The sequence below is a fragment of the Hyaena hyaena genome, unplaced genomic scaffold (assembly GCF_003009895.1).
Source record: "Hyaena hyaena isolate Hyena2069 unplaced genomic scaffold, ASM300989v1 scaffold_524, whole genome shotgun sequence".
Lineage (NCBI taxonomy): Eukaryota > Metazoa > Chordata > Mammalia > Carnivora > Hyaenidae > Hyaena > Hyaena hyaena.
Window position 1 is genome coordinate 1,345,820 of NW_024081155.1, and position 8,421 is coordinate 1,354,240.

Below are 8,421 nucleotides of genomic sequence, written 5' to 3' on the forward strand. Positions count from 1 at the left end.
TGTTGCGGGGGCTTGGTGTGGAGTTTAGGTCACTGAGAAGAATTATAAGGGTATAGTGACATCTACAGGTAGGATGTATATTGTTAAATAGGATGTGGTTATGATCAGCTGAGGAATGGGCTGTTCTGACAAGCCTCTCTGAAAGACATTCGTTCAAATATACCTTGCCTCTGGTAATCAGCAGCAAAGATTAGGCCAGTCACACTGGAAGTAAGAGAGCTTACTAAAATTAAAATTCCTGTAATAAAGGGACTTTGCTTTACCTTGTTTCTTTTACATACATTATCTTCATTTTTGAATTGAGAATAGCAGTTTGATTGGCATTTCATTTGGAAAAGCTCTGTAAGGCATACGTATATACCAGATAAAAGCAGTCACTGCAAATTCATGGAAATCACAGAGAAAAAAATACGCCAATTAAAAACTCAAAAATTCATTTTTGACTCTCTATGACAAAGAACCAAAATACAGCCATTCTATTCTAATAGTAACCAGTAGTAACAACTTAGGTTAGCACTATGTCAGGAGGCATTCCTGCATTTTCTAATGACAGGATTGAAAAAAACAATAGCAATGTGTGTTGGGGGTTGAGGTTAAATAATTGAACTATAATCAAATCAGGCTCATGAGCATCAATTATTTTCCTGTCTGGGTAAAAACAGCAAATCAGGGAAAGGAAAATAAATTTTAAGCTCCTTGTGTGGGGTGAGAATGATCTAACTTTTGTATTTCTCATGGTGGCTGGATATACATAGTGAATGACTGACCAGTTAGAGAAAAAAGTAAAAAGATGTAAATTTGCTTTACAGAATTCTTTAATACCTATTAATCTGGTAGAAAAAAATGAGAGGTTTCAGCATAATTGGAATTTAGCAGTCAAGCTTCTAGGACATATTTATCAGTATCCAGTTTGTGCAGACTGTTATATAGACCTGCTTAAAAGTGGAAAAATCCAGCTGCTTAATTAATTCTTACTACTCCTTCATGTCTTCTTTCCCCGTATGTCTCTCTACTTCCAGTATTAATATCAAAGAGGGATACCTTAAGAAGGTGTCTTTTCCCCTACAATTTCAAGTGGTTTTCCATTTCTGTGCTGTTGTTTCTTAATCTAGAATATCTTTTATTTGTCTGATATATAAATCCTACCCAGTCCAAGTGTCCTGTCCTCTAAGTCTTTCCTGAGTGAGTCAAAATAGAGTTTTTATTCCTTTTTGAATTCTTATAACACTCTCTATGTCACTTGTCATCTTTTACCTTCTTGATATTAAAAATATTCAGGGGCACCTGGGTGACTTAGGTCATGATATCACTAGTTTGTGAGTTCAAGCCCACATCCGGCTCTATGCTGACAGCTCAGAGCCTGCCTTAGAGTCTGTGCCTCCCTATCTCTGCTCCTACTCTGCTCATGTTTCGTCTCTGTCTGTCTGTCTCTCTCAGAAATAAACATTAAAAAATTATTTATGTAGCTATGTTAGCTCTCCTGAAATATCTGAGGGCAGAGAGAATTCTGGACAGTTTTATTTATGTGCCCTGTTTACTTTGGGTGCTCAGTAGGTGTTTGTTGAATGAATGATGTCCAGGATTCTTCCCATGAAAGCTAATTGACAATCCAAGAATTAGAGATTAAGATAGTATTTACAAACATGAGTTCTGAAGGTTATTCGTTTGTCCTTGTTTTAAGGAGTCAATTTTATTCCTAAAGACCCCCTCTTTTAACATCAATTAAAATGGTAAACACAGTATACGATTTCACCTGTGTGCTTATCTGAGAAGGAGGAATAGGGTTAAACAGATAGGGATGACTGCAGAGAGAGGGAAGCAGTAGAACAGCCTGAATTCCCTCCTTTTGGCTTAGGAAAAATGTATCAATTTCCAGCGATCACAGCCAAAATTACCTGGCTAGAGCAGTTTTGCTCATAGCCCAATCAAGGAGGCTGGCTCCTAGGTGAGACACCTCATCAGCAAGAGGCTGGAGGATGTTCTGCTACAGGGAGGGCCTGTCCTATCCAGGGAACAGCATACTAGAGAGGCTCCTTGGAGACCCATGAAGAATTACATGTGTCCAATGAAAAGATCAGTGATTTGGGCACTGCCACACGGATTGCATCTTCAGCCTGTCAATATTGAAGAAGCAAGAATAGCCTCTGAGAGGTTAAGCTTCAAAGAGAGAGGAAAGCGAGGTCTCAGAGCCAGACTCTGCCCGCACCATCCAGCTCAAATCCAGCATTCAAGACTGCTGCTCAAACCTGACCTGAGGATAAGGAAAAAAAGATGAAATTTAAACCAAGTTTGAAATCGATGCTTTAATTTGAACTAAATTTTAATAACCCAAAGTAGTCATAAAGCTATGAAATCTTCAGAAGATCATATTGCTGTACTGGAAAGGGAAATACAACAGTGCATGAGAGAAGAAGGTAATTGGAAACACTGTAGCCCCTTTATCTTTAGATATCAGCAAACTCAGACTCCTCCATAAACCAAGTTACATTACTCAGTAAAGGATTGGCGCTGTCCCCTAGGGCTGCCTTAACAAAATACCAAAGACTGGGTGGCTTAACAACTAGAAATTGTTTTTCTCATAGTTTTAGGGCCTAGAATGTCCAAGATCAAGGTTCTAGTACGGTTAAGTTTGTGCTGAGAGATCTCAGGAGTTCCTGAGTCCCCACATAGTGAAGAGAAAGAAGGAGAGGGCAGGGGAGAGGATCTTTGGTATTTCTTCCTCTTTTTTATAAGGACACCAGTTCTGTCAGATGAGAGTTCTACCCTTATGACCTCCTCATTCGACCTTAATTACCTTCTCCAGGGATTTATCTCCAATATAGTCACATGGGGGTTAGGATTTCAACATATGAATGTTAGGGAGGCACAGTTCAGCTCATAATTAGGACCTTTTGACATGTGGCACAGCTGTTTCAAGATATGATAGGACGGAGAAAAGCAGGCTAGAAAATAACTTTCTGTTTTGTGCCAAGGTCAGAACATTGCAATTTCAAATGGAAGCAAGAACTTTGAGGCCTTTATTACATCTTGATTATGAGCAGAAGCCCACAACTAGAACCACAGTAGCAGGAAACTTTACATTGAAATTGATGAATTGCTGCAGGCTCAGTGTCGACTAACTTGAGAGTTCAAAACTTTAAGGGGGCCCGTTGTTAGGAACACCCCCCCATCCTTTCCTGAGTTTTACCTTCAGGAGCCCTACCAAGTTCTCAGTATAAAGATCAGAAAAAAAAATCTCTTCATACTTTAAGGAGAGGAAAGGGGGAAGTAACACTTTTAAAATGCCTGCAGAGCCCTCTGTTCTCCTTAACAATGCCTTTCCTCAAGAGAAAGCATATTTTGAGGGCATTACCAACTAGAGTTTTACCAAAGCCTAAGTGACATGGGGGAAGAGATGTACATACTGAACTCAGCTCTCTCTACCCTTCCATATGGTGGAAGATAAATACCCAGATAGGCTCACTAAAAGACTAAGAACTCGGGGTGCCTGGGTAGCTCATTTGGTTAAGCGACCAGCTTTGGCCCAGGTCACGATCTCATGGTTCATGGGTTCGAGCCCCACATCAGGCTGTATGATGTCAGTGCAGGGCCCGCTTTGGATCCTGTTTCCCTCTCTGTGCCCCTCCCCAACTCACGCTCTCTCAAAAATAAACAAACATTTAAAAAAAGACGAAGACCTAACCATAAAATTATAGAATGCTTCCCCTCCCCCACACTTTACCACCATATCAGTATGGCTAATGTATAATAAAAGGAGATTACAGTTAAAAGAACTGGATGCGCTCAGACCCTATTTAAGAAGTTGATAGGAAAACTCAAAGGCAATACGGGGAGAAAAAACAAGGACACTAAAGGAAACCACAGCCTCTGACACCACAGTTATAGCAAGCAGTAAACATAGTCTGACTCCCAGGCAGATAAATCTAAAACTCTCACTATCTCCGTTCCTTTTATCTGATATATCATGTTTGGTTTTCAGCAAAAAGACTTTAAGACATTCTAAAAGGCAAAGAAGCACAATCTGAATGGACAAAGTAAGCATCAGAACTAGACTCATATATAGCAGAGATTGTGAAATTATCAGACTGGGAATTTTAAATAACTATGTTTAATATGCTGAGGCCTCTCATGGAAAAAAAAAAGTGGACAATATGCAAGAAAACATAGGTAATATAAGCAGAGGGATATAAACTCTAAGAATCTAAAGAAAATTCTAGAAAGCAAAAACACTAACAGAAATGAAAAGTGTCCTTCATAGATTTATTTGTAGACTGTACGCAGCCAAGGAAAGAAGCAAGGAGCTTGAAGATATATCAAAAGAAACTTCCAAAACTGAAATACAAAGAGAAAAAAAGGATGAAAAAGACTGAACATAATATTCAGGAACTGTGGGACAATTGCAAAAGGTGTAACATATATATGTCATATCACTGTCAGAAGTAGAGGAAGGAGAGGAACAGAAGAAGCATGTGAAACGTTAATGGCTGAAAAGTTTTCCAAAACTAAACACATACACCAAACCATAGGTCTAGAAAGTTCAGAGGAGAGCAGGATAAATACTAAAAAAAAAAAACAGTCAACATCTAGACACATCCAAACTGCAGAAAATTCCAAAACAAAGAGAAAATCCAGAAGTGAGCCAGTGGAAAAAAAATGCCTTCCCTATAGAGGAACAAGGACATGAATTAAATTGCATTTCTCTTCAGAAACCATGCAAGCAAAAAGACAATGAAGTGAAATAAAGTCCTGGAAAAAAAACAACCACTATCCTAGAATTCTATATCTAGCAAAACTCCTTCAAAAGTAAAGGAGAGGGGCGCCTGGGTGGCTCAATCGGTTAAGTATCCGACTTTAGCTCAGGTCATGATCTCACGGTTCATGGGTTCGAGCCCCACGTTGGGCTCTGTGCTGACAGATCAGAGCCTGGAGCCTGTTTCAGACTCTGTTTCTCCCTCTCTCTCTTATCCTCCCCTGCTCGCGCTGTCTCTCTCTCAGAAAGAAATAAAAAACCTTAAAAATTAAAAAATAAATAAATAAATGAAACATAAAAAGATTTTTAAAAAAGTAAAGGATAGAAAAAGATTCTCGAACAAACAAAAGTTGTGGAACTTTCCACCAGTTGACCTACTTGCAAGAAATGTTAAAAGTTCTTCAGAGAGGAGATGAATGATGGAGGTCAGAAACGTGGATCTACACAAAGAAAGTGTTAGAGAGAGAATAAAAGTAAAATAAAGCCTTTTATTGTTCTTTTTCTTACTTGATCTAACAGATAATTTGTTCAAAATAATAATAGCAGCATTGTTTCCAATGAGTATAGTTTATAAGTGAAATGAATGATACCTATGTAATAAGGGATGGAAGAAGGAGTTGGGAATACTTGGTTAGAAGTTACATGCACTACCTGTAAAACTATACAATATTATATGAATGTGGACTTGGATTTGTTGTGAATATATATATTTCAAACTTGAGGACAACTGTTAAAAAGGTTTTCTTTTTTAGGTATAATTGATATGCTAAGATAGCAGAAAAATGGAATCATGTAAAATGCTCATTCAAAACCAGAGAAGGCAGAAAAAGACACAAAGAATAGACAAAAGTAGACACAAAGAAAACAGGACCATGAATACAAAACAGTTACAAATACAGTAGATATTAATCCAGATATATCAGTAATCACTTTCAATGTGAATGGTCTAAATAGACTAATTAAAAGAGGTTTTAAGAGAGAATAAAAACAAGGCCAAACTAGGCGTTGTCTTCAAGAAACCCACATTAAACATAAAGACAGATGAATTTAATGTAAAGAGATGGAGAAAGTACCTGGCAGGCACTCATCAAAAAAAGGATGGAGTAACTATAGTAATTTTAGGCAAAGCAGCCTCATAGCAAGGAAGATGACTACTAACGAAGAGGTGCATTACATAATGATAAAAGGGTTGATTTTCTAATAAAACATTACAATCTTTAATGTGTACTTAATAATAGAGCATCAAAATACATGAGACAGAAACTGATGAAATGCAGGGAAAAATAGATAAATCCGCTACTATAATTGGAGACTTCAACACCTATCAGTAGTTGACAGATCCAAAAGGCAGAAAATCAGTAAGGACTTAGTTGAACTGAATAGTACCATCAATCAACTGGATCGAATTGACATTTATAGAACACTTGGCCCAACAATGGTAAAATATACATTCTTCTCAAGCTCACATGAAACATTCACCAAGGTAGATCATCTTCTGGGCCATAAAATGCACTTTAACAACTATGAAAGGATAGACACCATAAAAGTATGCTCTCAGACCACAATGGGATTAAAATAGAAATCAGTAATAGCTGGGAAATCATAAGATATTTAGAGATTAAACAGTGCAGTTCTAAATAACACATAAGTCAAATAATTCAAGAAAAATGAAAAATATTTTTAAATGAAAATAGTCTTATCAAAATTACTGGGATGTGGCAAACCCACTGTTAGAGGGAAATTTGTAGCATTGAATGAATATACTAGAAGACTGATTTAAAATCAATAATGTATCTTCCACCTTGGGAAAACTAGAAAAAGGAGGGCAAGCAGGAAAAAAATAGAAAATTTAGAGCAAAAATCAGTAACATTGAAAAAAAGGAGGGGTTCCTGGGTGACCCAGTCCGTTAAGCATCTGACTTTGGCTCAGGTCACGATCTCGTGAGTTCGAACCCCATGTCAGGCTCTGTGCTGACAGCTCTCAGCCTAGAGCCTGCTTTGGATTCTGTGTCTCCCTCTCTCTCTGTCCCTCCCCTGCTCACATTCTGTCTCTCTCTACTTCAAAAATAAACATAATTTTTTTTAAGAAAAAAGGAAATCAATAGCAAAAAGTCAATGAAAACAAAAGCTGGCACTTTGAAAATATCAAAACATCTAGTCAGGTTAACCAAGAAAAAAAGACACAAATTAATAATTTCAGATATCAAACAGGAGCTGTCCTTACTGATGCCACAGATACTAAAAGGATAATGAAAGGGTATTTTGAATAACTTCATTCCCACCAAGTTGATAACTTAAATGAAATGGACCAATTATTTGAAAGAAACATCTTCTAAAACCCACACAGGGAGAAATAATCTGAATAGGCCTGTAACGGTTAAAGAAATTGAAACCAATAATTCATAACCTTCTAACGCAGAAAGCACCAGGCCCAAATGGTTTCGTTAGTGAATTTTACCAAGAATCTAAGGAACAAATGATACCAATTCTCTACAATCTTTTCCGAAAAGTGTATGTCAGATAGATACCTCTTAACTCATTCTATGAGGCCAACATTACGCTAATACCCAAACAAGCAAAGATATTACAAGAAAAGAAAACTACCAACCAATATGTCTCAGGATGATAGATATGAAAAATCTCAGCAAAATATTTCCAAATCAAATCCAGCCATGTATACCAAGGATTATATACCACAACAAATGTGATTTATTTCATAGATGCAAGGTGTAATTCAAACTATTACCATTAATTAACATAACCCGTTGTATCAACAGGCTAAAGAAGACAATAGTAATATTATATCAATAGATACAGAAAAGACATTTGACAAGTTCCAGCATGCATTTATAATAAACTCTCAGTAACTTAGGAATAGAGGGGAAATTTCTTCAACTTCATAAAGAACATCTACAAAAATACTACAGCTAGCATCCTTTTTAGTGGTGAGAAGCTAGATGCCTTCACCCTACATTGAGGAACAAGGCAAGAATCACTCCCTATCAAAATTGTCCTGGAACACCTATCTTATTCAATAAAGACAAGAAAAAAATGTATGCAGATTGGGAAGAAGGGAATAAAACTGTCTTTGTTCATCTGATAAAGGGCTGTTACCCAAAATATACCAGCAACCCTCAAACCTTACCAACAAGAAAATGACCAACCCAATTAAGAAGCTGCTGACAGATCTGAGCAGATATATCACCAAAGAAACTACAATGGCAAATAAACGTAGAAAAAGATGCTCCACATCATATGTCATTAGAGAATTGCAAATGAAAACAGAGGTCTTAGATTGGCCACAGTCTGAAACACAACACTGAATGCTGGTGAGGATGTGGAGTAGGAGGAGCTCTCATTCACTGCTGGTGCTGATGTGAAATTGTCTGATCACTTTGGAAGACAAGTTGGAAGTTTCCTACGAAACTAAATAGTCCTACTATATGATGTAGCATTTGTGCTCCTTGGTATTTGAAAATTTGAAAACTATGTCCACACAAAAACCTGCACGGGGATGTTTATAGCAGATTTATTTATAATTGTCAAAATTTAGAAGCAACCAAGATGTCTTTCAATAGGTTAATGGATAAACATATTGTGATATAGTCATACAATAGAATATTATTCAGCGATAGCAAGACATGGGGTACCAAGCCATAAAAAGACACAGA